This window comes from Nicotiana tabacum, chromosome 2 (assembly GCF_000715075.1).
Source record: "Nicotiana tabacum cultivar K326 chromosome 2, ASM71507v2, whole genome shotgun sequence".
Taxonomy (NCBI): Eukaryota; Viridiplantae; Streptophyta; class Magnoliopsida; order Solanales; family Solanaceae; genus Nicotiana; species Nicotiana tabacum.
This window is the reverse complement of record NC_134081.1, coordinates 34,662,047-34,683,930: the sequence shown is the minus strand read 5'-3', so window position 1 is coordinate 34,683,930 and position 21,884 is coordinate 34,662,047.

Sequence of the window (21,884 nt, the reverse complement as noted above, 5' to 3'; positions counted from 1 at the left end):
TGGTCAAAACCATCGCAAACTCTTTGGGACCCATTTGCACATAACCAAGCCATCAGAACCGAATCCCTCTAATTCAACTAATTCACACAGACTGCCAAATCCAAAAAGTATTTCCACAAAAACGCTTGTGAAGCCCTATTATACGGAAGGAATCGATCATATCCATTACCATACTGACCGGAGCCACTGCTAAATTGACCCAACTTCTTTAGACTTCTCTTGAATTGCCTTCAAGATAACAACCTCAAACAGAAATGCCCGCTTGATACACGCCGGATGAGCTTGCCTAACAATTTTCAAGTCAACATCATAGCATTGGAGTGCTTTGAAGGAGTCAAGATCAAGAAAGTTATACTTGTAATAATTGACTACACGTAGCTCCTTGGAATTAGCTTAGCGGTATTTGGGTCATTTGTAGCCAAATGCCCACTCTAGTATAAATAACTTTTAAAGCTTTATTTTAGGTACACTTGATGGATGATATACTTGAAAACATGCAAGTCTCACACTATATTCTTATATTTTATTTAATGCACTTACGTTTATACCTTTAATTCCTTTATTGCTTTATTTATACTTTCATTAGTGCTAAATTAGTCTTAGTTGGTGAGCAATTAGTACTGAATACTTAATTTCTTAATTACTTTATCCGTATTTTTAAGAGTTGTCAATCATTTGAGAGATTTCATAGCTTAGGGTTACAATTGGTTATGTTCATAGAGGTAATTACAATTCATATCCTAATTGATTCTTGTGCTTCCAATCAATAATAAGTCTAACTCTTATTTTCATACTTTAGAGTTACAATTGATTGAGTTCGTAGAGATAATTAAGCTTCATATCTTGATCGGTTTTTGTTTTTCCAATTAATTGTATGTCTAACTCTTATTTTTGATTCCGCGTGTTTTGCTATATCCGTATTTTCGTTCGTAGTTTGTATCATCCTTGGTATCTGATCGGAGGTTTTGGATCGTTCTATCAATCCTTGGTCTTTGTTTTGATTATCAAAATCTGAAGAAAAGAAAATCAGAAAATCGAAAAATCTTTTCAAAAATAGTATTGTTACTGTTCATCCGTGTTTTAGTTGCCCGTTATTCTTCCGTGGTGTTCCTATTGTTAAAAAAAAAACCTTTTCTGATTTCTTCACTATTTGAGTTTGCTACTGAATTAAGTTGGATTTGGTCTGAAATTGAAGAATTGGAGGTGACAAATATCGAATTCCAGCCTTTGAATTAGTGGGGTTTGATTATAGGGCTGTTGTGAAGCTTCTGGGTTTTGCTCCGGTTCTGAAATTTGAGTCGAAAACAATTGGGTGTTGTTTGTGTTCGTTGGAAACGTGATTGTGATATCGAAATCTGAAGTTTGGGTTCGTTGCAACTAATCGAGCTAGTTGCTAGGGTTTTGGGGGTTCGAAGGTCCAGGTCTGAAAGTTAGGGCTCGAAATTGAATGGGTCTTCTGATTTTGCTGATGTTTTGGTGTCGATTGAAAACTGATTCGATAGGTTATCATTCGGAATTTCTGAACTCTGTTCTTCGGAGAAGACGACGACCTGGGCTCCATTGATTTCGTGAATATTTTAACGAATTGGTTTCTGAGGATTGTTCTGTGTCGAATCGAGCTCGTATATCAAATTTGAACTCGTTTGATGAAGATTTGAGCTCACTGAAGATCGAGGCAGTCAAAGAACACTAGTTGCAAATTTGAAGAACTTCGCGGACTGATTCGAATAGATTCGAGCAGCTGAGAATTGTCGCAACGAATCAGGTTTGATTCCTTGTGTATAAAACTGAGCTCCATCTCTGATTTCTGAATGTTTTTTTTTTTGGAAGAAAATTGAGTTTCAATTTAACTTCTACTCGATCGTCTGAGTTAATTGAATTGAATCATTGAAGCCGACTTGCGTCGCTTATTGCTTGAATGAACTGATTGGTTAATTAGTAGCTACTGAAGGTTGAAAGCATGTTTGGGTGAATTCCTTTGAGACTTTGAGTTGATCTTTCTGAGTTTGAATTCAGAAGTCGACTCGAGGTTCTTGTTGGTTTGCACTGTTCCTCTTATCTTGCATCAGTATGATCGACAACTGATGTTGTGAGCCTTGTAATGCTATTCTCGTAGTTGTTGAGAGCTTGAAGTTTGGTTTTATATTTGTGTATGCTTCTGAAGTTTGGGATAAAATCTTTGAGGTTAGACTGTTGTAAGGTGCATTTTTCTGTTACAAGTTCAACTAAAGGTATTTGACAGCAAAATTCTGCACTGTTTTGAGCAATTTTTGGAGATGTGCTGCTGCACCATTTAGACCAAAAAAGAAACTAACAGAATGTACTTGTTATAACTGTGGAAAATTAGGACATATAGCTAAAAACTGTAAAGCACCTAGAAACCTAAAGAAAAAGCAAATAACCGAAATCATAATTGATGATGAAGAATATATGCAGATGGAATATATAGATTATGAACTAGATAGTGAAGATAGTGTATATGAAATATCAGATATAGAAGATGAAATAGAAGATGAAATAACTAAAGAAGATGATGAAACCTAATGACTGAAAAAGAAATAGAAGTAATAACACGAGAAGAATATAAAGATGAAGAATCCTCAGAACAAAAAATTATATTTGATAATAATATATTTGAACAAATAAAAGGAAAAGAATTAGACCTCAGTGTCGAAAAAGTATTTGAAGTACCTACAATAAAAAATTGGTTTAAAAGACAAAAAGAAGAATATTACGTGGTTAGCCAAAAAGAACATATAATTGACTGTAAATATACAAAAGGAAAAGCCAAAATACCAATATTAAACAAAAGAATAATAAATAAAGAAATACAAGATATAAAGGCAAAAAATCCAATTAAATATATACACCTAGGAGGAACTGAAATACTAATAAAAGCATGTTTTAGGGAAGGAATAGATACCCCTATAGAAATATATTTAGCAGATGATAGAATAATACAACCTATAGAAAAAAGCATAATAAGTGCAATAAAAGGAAATCTTATATATCAAAAATTTAAATTCATAATAAGTGCCAATTATTCAATAGCAATAAACGATAGGAATATAGATAAATCATTAGTATTATACTGGAAAATGTCAGGAATAGAATTAACACCTGGAAGCAAGATATTTACAGCTAGATGTAAAAATCTATACGTCTTAACAACAAAACATAAAATAGCAGCAAAAAATAAAATTAATAAAATTAAAATAGAAAACCCGTTTGAAAGAATAGTTACAGTTATTGACAATAATGAATATAGTTATAAAGAAATTGACATAGAAGAAGATTTAGAAATAGTAAAAGAAAGATTAAGTACATCAAGTATACCAAACCAATTAACTTATGAAACACCAACATCATCAAGAATAAGTACATCAAGAAGAGAATATATAATCCCAAAAAATTTAATAAAAAACACAAAAGAAATAATTATTGGAGGAATACCTCTAATAATACAATTTAAAATATATCAAGAAAACAAAAATGAAAATATTACACTAGGAATAAAATGGTTAGAAAAGGTAAAACCATACAGTCTAGGAGATAAGCAATTAACCATAACATACAAAGATAAGAAAATAATAATAAAAAGAACAGAAGAATGAAAATATATATACTCGCAAAAGTCATAGTAGAAGGATATTATAATAGATACTATACACCAATGATAGATACAGGGGCAGAAGCTAATATATGTAAATATAATTATTTACCAACGGATAAATGGGAAAAATTAAAAACACCTATGGTAGTAACAGGATTTAATAATGAAGGAAGTATGATTAACTACAAAGCCAAGAATGTAAAAATACAAATATGGGATAAAATATTAACTATAGAAGAAATATATAACTTTGAATTCACTACGAAAGATATGTTACTAGGAATGCCATTTTTAGACAAATTATACCCACACATAATAACAAGAACACACTGGTGGTTTACCACACCATGTAAAAATAAAGTAGGAGCAAAAAGAGTAAATAATAAACAACGAAAAACTACAGAATGGATACGAGGAAATGAAAAAATCACACAAAAATTAGAAAATATAAGTAAAAATACAACTACCCAATTAGAAATTATCATATTTACAATAGACAAAGTAAAAATAATCCAGAATGAATTAGAAAAATTATATAATGATAACCCTCTAAAAGGATGGAATAAACATAAGACAAAAATAAAAATAGAATTAATAGAAGAAAATAGTATAATAACACAAAAACCCTTAAAATATAACTTTGATGATTTAGCAGAATTCAAAATGCATATAAAAGAATTATTAGATAACAAGTATATACAAGAAAGTAATAGTAAACATACAAGTCCAGCATTTATAGTAAATAAACATAGTGAACAAAAAAGAGGAAAAAGCAGAATGGTTATAGATTACCGAAATTTAAATGCAAAAACTAAAACATATAATTACCCAATACCTAACAAGATATTAAAAATAAGACAAATTCAAGGATATAACTACTTTAGTAAATTTGACTGTAAATCAGGATTTTACCATCTAAAACTAGAAAATGAATCTAAAAAACTAACAGCATTTACAGTACCACAAGGATTTTATGAATGGAATGTTTTACCATTTGGATATAAAAATGCACCAGGAAGATACCAACATTTTATGGATAATTATTTTAACCAACTAGAGAATTGTATAGTATATATAGATGATATATTACTATATTCAAGAACACAAGATGAACATATAAAATTATTAGAAAAATTCATACATATTATAGAAAACTCTGGTATAAGCTTAAGCAAAACCAAAGCAGAAATTATGAAGAATCAGATAGAATTTTTAGGAATATAAATAGATAAAAATGGAATAAAAATGCAAACACACATAGTACAAAAAATAATCAATCTTGATGAAAATATAGATACAAAAAAGAAATTGCAATCATTTTTAGGATTAATAAACCAAGTAAGAGAATATATACCTAAATTAGCAGAAAACCTAAAACCTTTACAGAAAAAACTAAAAAAGGATGTAGAATATGGGTTCGATGAAAAAGATAAGGAACAAATAAGGAAGATTAAAATATTGTGTAAGAAACTACTAAAATTATACTTCCCAGATGAGAACAAGAAATTTACTTATATTGTAGAAACAGATTCGAGTAATCATAGTTATGGAGGAGTTCTTAAATATAAATATGATAAAGAAAAAATAGAACATCATTGCAGATATTATTCAGGATCTTATACTGAACCACAAGAAAAATGGGAAATAAATAGAAAAGAATTATTTGCATTATATAAATGTTTATTAGCATTTGAACCATATATAGTTTACAACAGATTTATTGTAAGAACAGATAATACCCAAGTAAAATGGTGGATAACCAGAAAAGTACAAGATTCAGTTACAACAAAAGAAATACGAAGACTGGTATTAAATATATTAAACTTTACATTTACAATTGAAATAATCACTACTAACAAGAATGTTGTTGCAGATTACTTGTCAAGACAAAGCTACCCAAACCGACCCAGATAATACAATGGAAAATCTACTCTTAGCCATGACTACACTTTGTAAGAAAGTGGAAAGTATGGATGAAGAGATACAGATAATAAGAAAAACAGCTAGTAGTCAGCAGCATGACTCAAAAAATGCGGAGATAAGACGATCGGAAGTCTCTAAAATTCCAGACCTAGAAGGTGACGTTGAGAAACACCTAAAAACTCATAACAGTTTATTAAATACAGTTGCAGGAAGCAGCACAACTAGCAGTTCATCTGCAAAGAAGAAGGAAGAAATTAAACCCAGATACACAAATATAAATATGAACAATTTATTTTCAAAACCATTCACACAAAAAAATATCCAAAATACCCAGAACGAAATATTCCTACCACCACAGATAAATACCTACAAAGAGAGTTTGAACCAAGCCAAAAGGACATACAACCATATAACCCGTACATATATAGACAACATACACAAAATACAAAACTTTTTAAACAAAAACCCAAGATTCCAAACTACCCAAAATCCAAATGAAGATTATATTACTCATTATCTAACAGGATACAATAAATTAATAGCCCTACCAAATACAAATGCAAAACTAGTAGCCACTTGCTACAATTATGGATTACTAGATACTGTATATACACAAACAGGACAGGAGATAGCTATGTTAACTCTAAACTAGATTAACTTGATATTAGTTCATATTGAGTTTAATTCTAGTTTCTTTGTGTGCTTAATTTTATTTCCTGCCAATTGTTTCGTGCTTTTATCTTTTACTTTCTTTGTGAATTGCTTGGTTCAAGTCCGTTTGCTTTTAATTGTCCGTCCTTGTGAATACACAACTTTCACTCCACCCCGAAGACGGTTGGAACTTGTTGTGAAACCTTGGGACTTAAGTTTGCTAGCAATTTTGACTTTCACTACGTGAGCGGTAAAAGGCAAGAGTGAATAGGACTTTGAGCACGTAAAAGCCAATTGGTGCATAGTGTGATACACGAGGGTTGAGCGACATCGAGTGAGCTTGGTGAGGACTTTACTACTAATTTGTTTGCTCGTTTTGTAGATATCATGGAGTACAGGCAAATTTCTAGTCCTAATTGTTATCCAAGGAGTAAGACTCCGATGCATGAAGTTGTATCTATGATTTATCACATAAGTGAGAAGGTCACCAATATTACCATATGGCAACATAAAACGAATGCAAGGTTGATTTCTATATTGAGGGAATCTCACTTGAGGCAACAAGGAAGGGAGAGTAGTATGACGCTTACTAATTCCTCTACTACACCCTCTCCTTCACAAGTGCGACAAATGCTTCAAAGAGGAAAACCGCAACATAACCAACATATCCAAATATCACAAAACCTACCAAAGCAATCACATTCACCAAAGGGACCTTATTTTCCTCCACCAAATTACCGACCACCTACCCACTACCAACACCAACCACCATTTAGACCTCAAGCGCACATACCCATAATACCACCACCCCAAATGACCCAACCTAGACCACCAATGAATCTACCTCCCCAATATATGCCTCGAGTGCCATCAAGGAGGGACAATCTCCCTCAAGAAGAATGTGTTGATGATTCTTTTGATTCTATTTTCATTCCTTTGGCAAAAAGATTTAATTTTTATAGTGAAATGGGCAAATGTGAGTATGGAGATGCCTTGTTGGAGAGTGAACAAGTTACTTATAATAACATAAATATAAAAGAAGAAAACTTTCATTTATATTCCAATGAGTTGACTTCTTTTGTATTTGATCTTGATGACTCTTACGCATATTTATGTGATGATTTTGTTGAGTGTGAAAAGGAAAGTAAAGTTTTTGATGCTAGCACTAGTATTAATTGCTTTACTTATTTTATTCCTACTTTTGAAAGAACATTCTCCTTGGATTTTGCTAATGCTTCTATGAGAAAAAGTAAGAATATTTCTTTTGGTGTTTGGAGTGACCATTTTGAGCAAAAAGAATCTAACTTTATTGATTATTTTGTGAAGGTTCAACAAGAGAAAATTGCTAAGGGTAAGAAAGGGCTTGAACTAACACTTTGACATACTTTTTGTCAAGAGCTTTTTCTTTTGCCCAAAAGCAAGAATGATATGTACGTTTGGCTTATGCTTATCTTGTGTTTATCTAAGGCCATTGAGGTAAAGACTCTTAACTTTGTGTATTGTGATATTCTTTATATGATGATTCATAATGAGCTTGGCATATCTCTTAAGTTGTCATATGAATGTTATTGGAAAGTGTGTAGATATTTGGGGATTAAAAATTGTGTTTGATCCCAGAGTTATTTCTTATCATGGTGAAGTGTCTTTCTTTGGATTGGAGAATATGATTTGTATTGCTTCTTATGACACTTGGTTATACCATAAAAAGTGTTCACTTTGTTGAGGATTTTACAAGATTGTGATTTTGTTGGAAGCATGAAACTTTACACTCTCTTGATTCTTCTCATGAGTATTACTTTTCTTATAGTCAAGTTTGTGTCATTTGTGTTGGAGATGTGTTCTCTATAGATTATGACAATTGGCTATATCATAAGAGTGTCACTTTTGAGTGCAAGGTTGTGATCTTTGATCTTTTAGCTTGGACATACAATGCTTTGATTGTTATTGGCTTGATACTTATGTTTGCCCCTTTCTTTGTTTTGCAAGGTCCAAATTCGAGGACGAATTTCTTTCAAGAGGGAGAGGATGATACACGCCGGATGAGCATGCCTAACGATTTTCAAGTCAACATCTTAGCATTGGAGTGCTTTAAAGGAGTCAAGATCAAGAATGCTATACTTGTAATAATTGACTACACTTAGCTCCTTAGAATTAGCTTAGCCGTATTTGGGTCATTTGTAGCCAAATAGCCACTCTAGTATAAATAACCCTTAAGGCTTTTATTTTAGATAGGCTTGATGAATGATAAACTTGAAGACATGCAAGTCTCACACTTTATCCTTATCTTTTATTTAATGTATTTATATTTATGCCTTTAATTCCTTTATTGATTTATTTATGCTTTCATTAGTACTAAATTATTCTTAGTTGGTGAGCAATTAGTAGTGAAAACTTAATTGCTTAATTACTTTATCCGAGTTTTCAAGAGTTGCCAATCTCTTGAGGGTTTTCATAGCTTAGGGTTATAATTGTTGTGTTCATAGAGGTAATTAGGCTTCATATCCTAATTGGTTCTTGTTCTTCCAATCAATTGTAGGTCCAACTCTTATTTCATAGTTTAGGATTACAATTGATTAAGTTCATAGAGGTAATTATGCTTCATATCCTAATTGGTTCTTGTTCTTCCAATCAATTGTATGTCTAGCTCTTATTTTTTATTCCGCTTATTTTGCTATATCCGTGTTTTTGTTCGTAGTTTGTATCACCGCTCTGAAAAGACCTTCTATGAATCTGAAGATGTTTCTTCCACCTCTCTAACACTGCATCGCAGAACTGATGATGATATAGAAATACTCCAAGTCTCTTTCACAATCCGATGCAAACCTAAATCCTTTATCACACACGAATAAAACATCCTTAGGAACCGCATCTTAGATCTCGAAACCCACTAGAACTATTTTTGAGAGTTGCCCACTGTGACCTAGTCCCGAATACATAGCCAAACATGCCGAACGACTACTGCTATATTAGCACATAAATACTCCAGAAGAAGCAACCGAGTGAATCATTTCCCTAGCATACTACATCACAAGGAATATCAAATTCGAGTCATCCAACAACCTCTATATATCAATAAGGCAAAATATAATGCTCATCCAGCAATTTCTTGCTCGAATCATCCTTAAAGTCATAACTAATCCACCAACGTCCCTTAGTTCTGAAACTAACATAACACATGTTATGCGATCCAATCCCACTTGGATTTAAGCCATAATCACATAACCCAAGGACCCACAATGACTCCTCTTCTCAAGCCGCTATAATTTCACACTGTTACTCAACTGATTTTCTCATAAGCTCATATTGCATTAACCATAACACATCCCAAATTATCCGCCCGAATGTGCACTCAACCTCGTGAAAATCATGCCATCTTCCTCAATCGATCCAGACCCACATCGTAATACATGCATCCCATTGGACAGAAGGTAAAACTCTTCAAAGGAATCTCATAAGAAATCATACAACCTCTAACCTTCTCACATGAGATAGTCCACCTATGTAGCCTCATATCGACATCTTTCTGTAACCTTGCCATGGGTACTCCAACTATGCAATCAATGAATCCTCCCGAGTGTACACTCATCCACAAGCTGCAAGAATCCATTTTATTCTACCAATGAACAACTCAAAGATCCATTAACACATCATAAACTGAAGACTGTATTGCATACCAAGATGATAATCAAGCATTCGCATTCCTATAGTAGCTCAAGAAAACCCCTTCTCGTCATATCCGAACTCTCAAAATGTAAGACGTCATAACCCAAATTAAATGTACAGACTTAGTCATTTATCCACAATGACCCAAATCGCATCAAGCTTCCTCAAATCTCGTGGCTACCCTACCACAAAATTCATAACGATACACTCTCACTTTCAATTTGGTATAGCCATCTTCCGAAGAAAACCACCCAGACTCTAGTACTCATACTTCACCTGTTAAAAATTAAACTACTGCAAGATACGTCCAACAATGTCCTTTTTCATCTGTCACGACCCAAAACTCAACCTGTCGTGATGGCGCCTATCATGGTACTAGGCAAGTTGACCACTCAGACATTTTGGACACTTTCAATTTAAAATATACTAAAACAAGTTTAAATAAGTAAAGATCTCATAAAAACTGATAAAAACCGTCACAACCCAATACAAAAGTTTCCCAAAACCAGGGTATCACTGAGTGCATGAGCATCTATATAAATACCAAGTCTGATACTCTGTGTAAGAAAACAGAAATTGAATAAATAAACTGAGGGATAGGGGAGGAGAGTCAAGGTCTGCAGATGCTAGAGCAACTACCTCAAAAATCTCCGAATGACTGAACAAATCTGAGAATTAGCAACCACCATGTCCGGAAATACCTGGATCTGCACACAAAGTGCGGGGTGTAGCGTGAGTACGTCCAACTCAGTAAGTAACAAGTCTAACTATTGGGTTGAGAGTAGTGACGAGCTCCACATAGTACAGTTCAATTACAGAAATACGATAGAGAAAGGTAGACATGCTTCCAATTTAACAGATAAATCCCAAATAGGTAGGATATGCCAAATACAACTGAGATAAAAAATGATGCATCTCGATCTACATGTCAGTTGCGTATGCCAACTGGAGTACAAACGGTGATGAAATCATATGCATACTCTCAGAGTATCAATCACTCAGGCCTCCCATTCACTCCATCCTCACGGTCACTCATTCCTCACAATCAATCCATCCTCACAGTCACTCGACACTTGCGCTCAGCACTCGCACTCGCACTCAGTAGATACCTGCGCTCACTGTGGATGTACAGACTCCGGAGGAGAAATTCCATCCCAAGTGCTATAATAAGCCAATCATGGCATGAATCAATAAAACATGCTGCGGCGTGTAGCCCAATCCCATAAATATCCTCACAATCAGGCCCTCGGCGTCACTCAATCATCAATCTCTCCAGTCTCTCGGGCTCACAAGAATGATGATAATCACCCCAAACAATGATGATATGACGTATATATAAATGACAAAAGAGACTGAGATATGATATGTAAATAATAGCTAAGACTGAGTACATAATTTTAGATTAAGCAAATAATTCAACATATAACATGACCTCTGTGGGTACCAACAGTAACAACATGTAGCCTAAGCATGATTTCTTACATGACTTGCAGCTCAATTTCTTTAACACATGCAGAATATACGGATACCGATAAGATTATTCAACTATACAGTTCCATGGAATTGACCAAGTCAATTCCTATGGTGCACGCCCACACGCCCGTCACCTATCATGTGCGTCACCTCAACACCAACCACATAACACGTAATTTGGGGTTTCATACCCTCAGAACCAAGTTTAGAAGTGTTACTTACCTCAGATCGTGAAAATCTCTACTCCAATAAGCCCTTTCCTCGCGAATCGGCCTCCAAATTCCTCGAATCTAGCCACAAACAATTCAATACAATCAACATGAGCTAAAGGAATCAATTCCATATAAAAATACTAAGTTCTTAATCAAAAGTCAAAAGTCAACTCAAAAGTCAACCCCGGGCCCACGCCTCGAAATTCAATAGAAGTTACAAAATCCGGAAGCCCATTCAACCACGAGTCCAACCATAACAAATTTATCATAATCCAACACCAAATCGTCATTCAAATCCCCAGATTAAACCCTCCAAATTCCTAGCCTCAAACTCCCAAAATTTTACCTAAAAAACACACAAACTAGGTGGGAAATTCAATGGGAAAATAATATTATTGAATATAGACTCCACGCCTACGCACCCAAATCCGCATCTGCGGAAGCGCTTCTGCGCCCAAACGTTCGCTTCTGCGGAAGCACCTGACCGCCTCAGCCTCCCTCATTCTCCGCTTCTGAGACCCCCTTTCCGCATGAGCGACTCCTCTTCTGCGACCTCCTCTTCGCACCTGCGACCACTGGCGACCCTCTTCAGGATCGCACCTGCGATCCCATGCTCATTTCCGTGAGCTCGCACCTGCGATGAAAACTACACAGGAGCGATCGCACCAGACCTAGTGCACTTTAACAGTCTTGAATTCCAAACTTTGATCCGTTAACCATCCGAACTCCACCCCAGGCCCCCGGTACCTCAACGAAACATAGCAACAAGTCCTAGAACATGATACGAACTTAGTCGAGCCCTCAAATAACATCAAAAACACTAATCGCACCTCAATCCAAGCCTAATGAAAATGAAGGAATTCCAACTTCTAAAATCGATACCGAAACCTATCAAATCAAGTCTGATTAATCTCAAATTTTGCACCCAAGTCATAAATGACACAACAGACCTACTCTAACTCCCGGAACCACAATCTGAGCCCGGTAACCAGCAAGTCAACTCTCACTCAAACTTCTCAATTTCTAAAGCTTCTAATTTTCTAAATTTCACCATTTCAAGACTAAATCAACTACGGACTCCAAATCACTATCTAGACGCACTCCTAAGTCCAAAATCACCCAACGGAGCTATGGGGACCATCAACTCCATTCCGTAGTCATTTACACATAAGTCAACATCTGGTCAACCTTTTCAACTTAAGCTCCCAACCTTGAGACTAAGTGTCTTATCTCATTCTGAAACATCCTCGGAACCGAACCAACCACCCCGACAAATCACGTAACAACAATTAAGAATAAAATGAGCAGTAAATAGGGGAATGTGGCTACAACACTCAAAATGACCGGCCGAGTCGTTACATCATCCTCCGCCATTAATAATGCTACCTTAAATTTCAATCCATCTCTGTAGCACTCGGATGAATAGAACACCACAAACCCAAAGAGTTCTCAAGGATCATCTCCCTCGAACCATTAACATTGGACACACAAATTTGACCCTGACTTCGTAACACACCGTCATCACTAAGGACCACTTCCTTAGCACCGCCTCGCAAAACCATGTCGCTAAGGACAAGCAAATGGAGACCATCATACTGACAAGTCTTAATGCACTCAAACAAGGATGACTATGCAACACATAAGAGAGAACTCTACTAAGTTCATAAATACCCCACCTTGCAAATCTATCGGCACGAGCCTGAACGTCCATTGCCCAAATGCTTGTCATACGCTGGAACAAATATCAAATACCCAATCATGAACTGAATAATCATCCTCCTGAAGTATTAACTACCATGACACATAGGTATATACCTTAACATTATACATCAACACCACATGAAGATCGATGCGTGGAGTATCATAATTCACTGTGTATAGCCTTAAACTCGTGGGCAACACCAACACTGGGCTGAAATGATCGAACACCTCTCCAGAAGGCGCTGATACTAATCCATCCTAATACGTAGGGAAAAAATAGTGCTCCATATCTCTAGCATCACCACTACTCATCAATGCCTAACTGATATCGAGTGCTCGACACCGTGTACGAATGAGTAGGAAGTAACTAAAGATATAAGCTTCCAACTGAAATAAAGTTGCCTGATGAGGAATTAAGAAAGGGAAGTTCTCCTAAAATCCCGATAGCCTCTTGAAGATAAGTACAGATGTCTCCGTACCGATCCACAAAACTCTACTAGACTTGCTCATGACTCGTGAGACCTAAGCAACATAGTGCTCCCCATGACTCAATCTCCACCATAGGCCATGATGACACCTAATGCTATCGTTAGGCAAGCCAATAATAAATCCACACATCGATAGATAGAACATAACAATTTTTAAAACAAGTGATAAAATAAATAAGCAAAATTCTTTTTTAATAGTAAACTACTAACATTATCTTCAAGTGTAGAATATGATCAAAATATAAAATAGAATATCACAAGATAAATACAATCATGAACAATGGTCTAAAATCCCCAAAACCCGGTATCACAAGTGCATGAGCATCTACTAAAATATACAATGCTACTACAAGAACTGTCTGGTATAGGAAATAGACAAAATATAGTAAATGAATAGGAAGAGGAATTCGTGTGTTGCGGATCGTAACATGGAATGTAGCTCACCGCAAAGTCTCCTAAGCAGATGCGCCTACACGCCAGTATGACCACCAAATGGACATGTCTCAGTACCTGCACAATCAGTGCAGAAGTGTAGTATAAGTACGTAAATCAATGCGTACCCAATAAGTATCTAGTCTAACCTCGAAGAAGTAATGGCGAGGAGTCGACAACGATACTTACTAGTGGCCCAATAATCAAAATACAATAAAAGTAGATAGGTATGAAGCATAGCAAATAGCAACAAAAAAAAGATATATGTGTATAACATGATCCTTAATTGAAAAAATAAATATGAAATCCTCAAATACCGAATACTACCCTAAATGGAATATATATGACCGATATTAGTTACAAATGACAAATTCGAATCAGGGTACTGATATATGCACTGACTACCTATCAAAATATTACACACGATTTTGCCGAGGCGCATGACCCGATCCCATAAGAGTGTTTCATAGCACTGTCGAGGCGAACAACCTAATCCCACAAGAATGATTTTACAATATCCCGTCGTGTTCGTATGGCCCGATACATATATGCATCTCACAATACTGGCGAGGGACAAATGGCTAGATCCATATGTGTATCTCATAATCCTGCCGAGGCGAATGCCCGCTCCCATAGGAGTAGTGTTGAGGTGATAAGCCCAATCCCATAAGTGTAGTGAAACTTTTGATGGGTCATCAGCCCAACTCACGAATATATGTACGAGTTAAGAAATCAATAAACTTTTAGACAAATAAGTACAATACGAGTGTAATTCTTAAGAGAAAGTACAATTTCAGTGGCTTATCAAGTAGCACGCCAAGTTTCTAGAATAGCAAAGCTCGATGCTCTACGCAAGTCTAGTCTTAGGATAAAACATGAATTAAAACATTTTAACAGGTAAGAATAACTCAAGTAATACAATTAAAGTATGGTGTGGGTCTAAGTCTACCCGGACATAAACAACAATCTAGCATACGCACGGATGCTCGTCACCTCATCCATGCGTAGCTCCCACAACAAATAGCATGCAACAAATAAAGCACATACGAGGATAAATTTTCTCTTACAAGGTTAGATATGAGACTTACCTTGCTCCGATCCTATAATCGGCTCCAACGCCTATTTAACAACTCAAACTAATGTCAAACGAACCAAAAACCTTTTCAAAAACGACAAGAACGCCGCAAAAATTACCTCAAACCGATCTCTAGAACTCAAAATATGCTCAAAATACTAAAATGCTCAGTCTCCCAATTTAAAACAATGCCGGGGTGATGTTTTTTCATTGCCTTTGCAGGACACCTTTGCGTTCTCGAAGAGAAATTTTCCACATTGACCGGTCAACCCAAATTTCTTTCTTCGCATTTTCGTGGCTTTCCTCGCATTCTCAAAGAACAAAAGTTCGTATTAGAAACCAACAATCGTTTCGGATACGTAAATGGGTATAACTCTCTCATATTACCTCGGAATTCGACGATTCTAGTTGTTATGGTTCCGAAATCATGATACGAATCTAATGGTTCAATAAAAACATAATTTAGATCTTATTTTCTCAATATGGTACCCCTTATGCCCAAAGAAGCGACGATGAAACATCAAATAAGAGCGCGGTACAACCCAAACCCATCCGAAACTCATTGGAATCTGACCAAAACTTGTGTACAAGTCCAAAATCATCATACAAACCTGTTGAAACTTTAAAATCATAAATCCGAGCTTGTTAAGTCTACTATTTTACCATAGTAAACTCAAATTCTTCAACTTAACTAGTATGCAACTCAAGTGTTCGAATCACTCTTAAACACATCGGAGTGGAACCAAATTTCACAAACAAGCCAAATATGACAACACGAACCTTCCCCAAGGCTCAGAATACCAAACGAGATCACATATCACCAAACTCCATCTCTAAGTCAAATTTAGCAAATTCCAACACCTTCAAAATGCCAACTTTCGGCAATTACCCTTAAAATCACATAGGAACCTTAAAATCAAATCCGGGCATACCCCCATGTCTAATATCACCATACAAATGTATTGGAACCATCAAAGCTCTGATCCGAGATTATTTACTCAGAAGTCAAACCTTAGTTAATATTTCCAACTTAAAACATTCAAATTGAGACTCACTCTTCCAAATCAATCTCGAACCTTTCGAACATAGAAACCAACTATACATACAAGTCATAATGCATCATATAAAGCTACTCAAAGTCTCAAAACGTCGAACGGAATATTGAAGATCAAAACGATCGATTGGGTCGTTACAAATAAAAGTCGGTATTAGTTAAAAATTTGTCATAACCCAAAATCCCTCTAAGTCGTGATGGCACCTAAACCAACCGACTAGGTAAGACCAAAAGTATATGTCACTACTATGATAAGAAATCAACAAAGATAATAAATAAAATAGCCAAAAGATTTTAATACAACTATCCCAAAGACATGTAGTACAAATGAGCGCCTATGAATAAGAGTACAACTTCAGTTTGAGGAAAGTCACATAATCTTCTGTTTGAAATTTACATAAACAGAGTAATAACTTCTAATCTACCATGAACACAAATGGTAGCTTGTATCGGGAGTGTTGGTATGTCTTCAATGCTAGATTCTCGACATCTACAGCCGCTCTTTGCCGAATATCTGCATGCAAGGTACAGAAGTGTAGTATGAGTACAACCGAACCCATATACTCAGTAAGTATCTCGACTAATCTCGGTGAAGTAGTGACGAGATTTTTAAGTCAAAAGATACTCACTAATATAACCTGTGTAGTTAAATTTGTAATAGAAACAACATTAGATTTAACCAAGTAAATTACAAGAACAAATTTGAGAAGTAGTAAATGATTAAGTAAAAGAAATCACATTCATTTTCCTCAATATCACAACCAATCCTTGTCTAATAGCTCAAGTCATGAAGTTAAAGCAATAACCACCAAAGCAACATATTAAACCCATGAATCTTCATGCTATGAGGAATGTGTTCAAGATATAAAATCAAATGGCACAACAACACCCTTCGTGCATTTACCTCTTTCTCACCAAATATATGCATGTATGTCAAATCAATTGGTACGACAACACCCTTCGTGCATTTATCTAATTCTCACCAAGCATATGTATAATAGTACCAACCATGTAGAAGGAATACCGGCAATAATACAGCAAAGTAAAAGGTACACAGATAACAGTAGCAAATAAGGCAGAAGCATATGGTTAATGGAAACAGACAAGGTAGGAGGCACAGAAGTAATGATGGAAAATAAGGTAGGAGAACATAGATTTCAATAACAAAAAAAAAAGTAGAAGGTTTAGATAAAACTACGACAAATGAGAAAAGACATACATGTAAATATAACCAACAAAAAAGAAAGCATAAATGTGACAAAATAAACAGATAGAAGGCATTGATAGAACAACAACAGATAAGGTAGAAGGCAAGGACGTGACAACAACAAGCAACATAGAAAGCATAGGTACAACAATAACAACTCAGGATAAAGGCATAAATATACACACAAGGGAAGATAACACAATATAATGCATCTCTCTCGTCCTCACCTCCACGGAAGCACCCTTCGTGCCATGAACTCTCATCCTCATATTATAATATAAAAATAATTGCACGGCCTCACTCTTCGTGCTTTTGCTCTATTTGTCAGATGATAATGTAAAATTAATGGTACGACATCATTCTCTGTGCTTACCATTCATGCTTTTACTCTCATCCTCCCATGAGAATGTAAAAATAATGACACTACATCACCCTTCATGCTTTTACTCTCATCCTCACATGATAATATAAAAATAATGTACGGTATCACCCTTCGTGCTTTACACTCTTCTTCACCAAGCACATATACATCAACAACAAGTAAGGTGGAAGCATAGATAACATCTAGAAGAGTGGTTAAGAAAAATACACCATGTGAACGATAATCACAACTCTTTCACCAATATCAATTCAATAAACTTCAAGAACTCCATTATTAAAGTATCTCAACAAATATAAAACATGATTTTCAACATAAGCATGGAATCCAAGTATCTCAAGAATAATGGACATAGACATGTATTCATGATTTGGGTATAATTATGACTGCATTTGGCACATCAACATTTTCACAAAGAGTCCATCATATTTAATCGAGTTGTAGTATGCTGATACATGGTCTCTAGTATTGAAATTGTGCTCATAGTATTATAGAAGTCAAGTAAAACACAAGTCAACAAAATCACAAAGTCCAATAAGTCACAAAGAATCATATAATCTACCACGAGAATGGATAATCCTGGCACATGTGTATACTGACCTCATGACATAGAAAACAATTAGTGCCTCAAACAAGTTTAGGTAAGATACTGACCTCATGAAGCCAAATCACTTTTCCAGCAAGCCCTTCCCTCGTGTACCAATCTCCATACGACTCGAATCTAGCCAAAATAACTTAATACCATCAATAATAGCCATAGAAAACAATTTCAAATGAGAAAGCTAAAGTCTTGAATCAAATATGCAAAGTTAACCCTAGGCCCGCACACCAGAGCTCTACTAAATTCACAAATTTCGAATTTCAATAACGAGTCCAACAATATTGATTTCATCCAATTCCATCCACAAATCGACCCTCAAATCCCCAAATCTCACTCTCTAATACCATAGCTAAAACTCCCCAAATTTTACTTCAAATTCACATAAACTAGGCGTAATAATTAATGGGTAATCAATATTTATCATCAAAAGTAATTAAACTTCACTGACCTCTTCAACTATGGTGAAAAGAACTCCAATAATCACCCTAGACCGAGCTCCAAAATCCAAAATATGAGAAGAAAAGACCAAACCCTCGATTTATAATCTTGTCCAGCAAATCTGCATCTGCGGTCCAATAGGTCACACTTGCGGACAAACCGTACCATTCTAGGTGCAAATATTAATTAAACCCTTAACCATGCGTACCTAAGGTCCATAATATTTACCTACGAGATCGCTTCTGCGGTCGTTCTCCCGCTTCTGCGCATTTGCACCTGCAGATCCCTTCCGCATCTGCGAGTCAAGCCCATCAAGTGAAACTCTGCTTCTGCGAAACTCCTTACACTCCTGCACTTGCGTACTTGAGCCCATCTGTCTGCACTTGCGGACCTCCCCTGTCCATCCTTCCCTTCGTTGCTGCGATCGTTCAGCCGCACCTGCGGTCAAGCCCACCGCAGATGCAAAAACACCAAAAATCAGTTTTCTTCAGTAGTCCTTCCAAGACCAAAATGAATCCGAATTCAATCCGAATCACACCCGAGGCCCCAGAACCTCGGGACCGCATCCAAATGTACCAAAAAGTCCTAAAATAAAATACTAACTTACCCGAAGCCTCCAATCATATCAAAACCATGAATCGCACCCTAGTTTAAGCCTAATGAAACTAATGAACTTTCAACTTCTAAAACTAATGCCGAAACATATCACCCCAACTCCGAATGACCCGAAATTTTGGACAAATGTCCCAAACGACACAATGAGCCTATTCTAACTTCCGAAACCAAAATCCAATCCTAATATTAACAAAGTCAACTCTCTGTCAAACCTCTCAGCCTTCCAAACCTTCAACTTTCTAACTTTCGCCTAAAAGTAACAAATCAACTATGGACCTCCAAATCAACATCCAAAAATATGCATAATTCCAAAATCACCATATGAAGCTATCAGAACTATCAAAACTCCATTCCGGAGTCGTTTACAAAAAAAGTCAAACTCCAGTCGACTCTTTCAACTTAAGCCTCTAACCTTGAGACTAAGTATCTCAATTAACACCGAAACCTTTCCGAAACCAATCCCAAACACCCCGGCAACTCACATTACCATAAATGAACATAGGAGAAGCAATAAATAGGGTAACAAGGCTATAATACACAAAACTGACAGGTCGAGTCGTTACATTATCCTTCTTTTAAAACAAACGTTCGTCCTCGAACGAGTCTAGAATCATACCTGGAGTCTTACATAAGTGAGGATATCTGCTCTGCATCTCCCACTCGATCTCCCAAGTAGCCTCCTCAACCGGCTGACCTCTCTAATGAACTTTCACGGATGCTATATTCTTCGACCACAACTTTCAAACTTGCCGGTCCAAAATGGCCACCGGCTGCACATCATAAGTCAGATCCCCATCTAGCTGTGCCGAAGTCCAAAATATGTGACGGATCACCATAATACTTCCGGAGCATAGAAACATGAAACACTGGGTGAACACTTAGTAGACTAGGTGGCAATGCAAGTCTATAAGCCACCTCTCCCACTCTCTCAAGCACCTCAAAAGGACCAATATATCGAGGGCTCAAATTGACCTTCTTGCCGAACCTCATCACACTATTCGTGGGCGAAACTCTGATCAAAACCTTCTCGCCCACCATATATGCAACATCACGAACCTTCCTATCAGCATAACTCTTATGCCTAGACTGTGCTATACGAAGCCGCTCCTGGATCACCTTCACCTTCTCCAAGACATCACGTACTAACTCAGTGCCCAACAACCTAGCCTCTGTATGCTCAAAACAACCAATCGGAGAACGACACCTCCTCCCATATAAGGCCTTATAAGGATGGATGCTCGACTGGAAGTTGTTGTTGTAGGTGAACTCTGCTAATGGAAGAAACTGATCGTATGAACCTCCAAAATCAATGACACATGCATGTAACATGTCCTCCAGTATCTGAATAGTGTGCTTGAACTGCCTGTCCGTCTGGGGATGGAATGTTGTACTCTACTCAATTCGTGTGCCCAACTCTCGCTGCACCGCTCTCCCAAATTGCAACGTGAACTGAGTGCCTCGATCTAAGATAATAGACACGGGCACACCATGAATGCGAACAATCTCATGAATGTAAATTTGAACCAGCCGCTTCGAAGAATAGGTAGTCATCACCGGAATGAAGTGTGCGGACTTAGTCAACCGGTCCACAACAACTAGACTACGTCATAATTCTTCAAGGTACGTGGTAAGCCTACCACGAAATCCATAGTGATGCGCTCCCACTTCCACTTCACTATCTCTATTTTCTTAATCAACCCTCTCATTTATAATGCTCATACTTCACCTGTTGACAATTCAAACACCAAGAGACATAAGCAAAAATATCTTTTTTCATTCTCCTCCACCAATAGTGTTGTTTCAAGTCACGATACTTCTTTGTGACACCTGGGTGAATGGAATAGCGTGAGCTGTAATCCTTCTCAAAGATCAAATGTCTCAACCCATCAACATTTGGAACACAAACCCGGCCTTGAAGCCGCATAACACCATCATCACCTATCACAACCACCTTAGCACCACCCCGCTGCACTGTGTCCTTACACACTAACAAGTGAGGATCATTAAATGGGCGAGCCTTGATACGCTCCAACAACGATGATTGAGCCACGACGCAAGTAAGAACCCTACTAGGCTCTGAAAGATCTAATCTCACAAACTGATTGGCCAATGCCTAAACATCCATGACTAGTGGCCTCTCTGCTACTGGTAAATATGCCAAGCTGCCCATACTCAGAGACTTCCTACTCAATGCATCGGCCACCATATTAGCCGTCCCCAGATGATATAATATGGTGATATCATAATCTTTTAGTAACCTAACCATCTCCTATGCCGCAAATTAAGGACCTTCTGCTTGAAAAGATGCTAGAGACTCTGATGGTAGGTACCTCACATAGAACACCATATAGATAGTGCC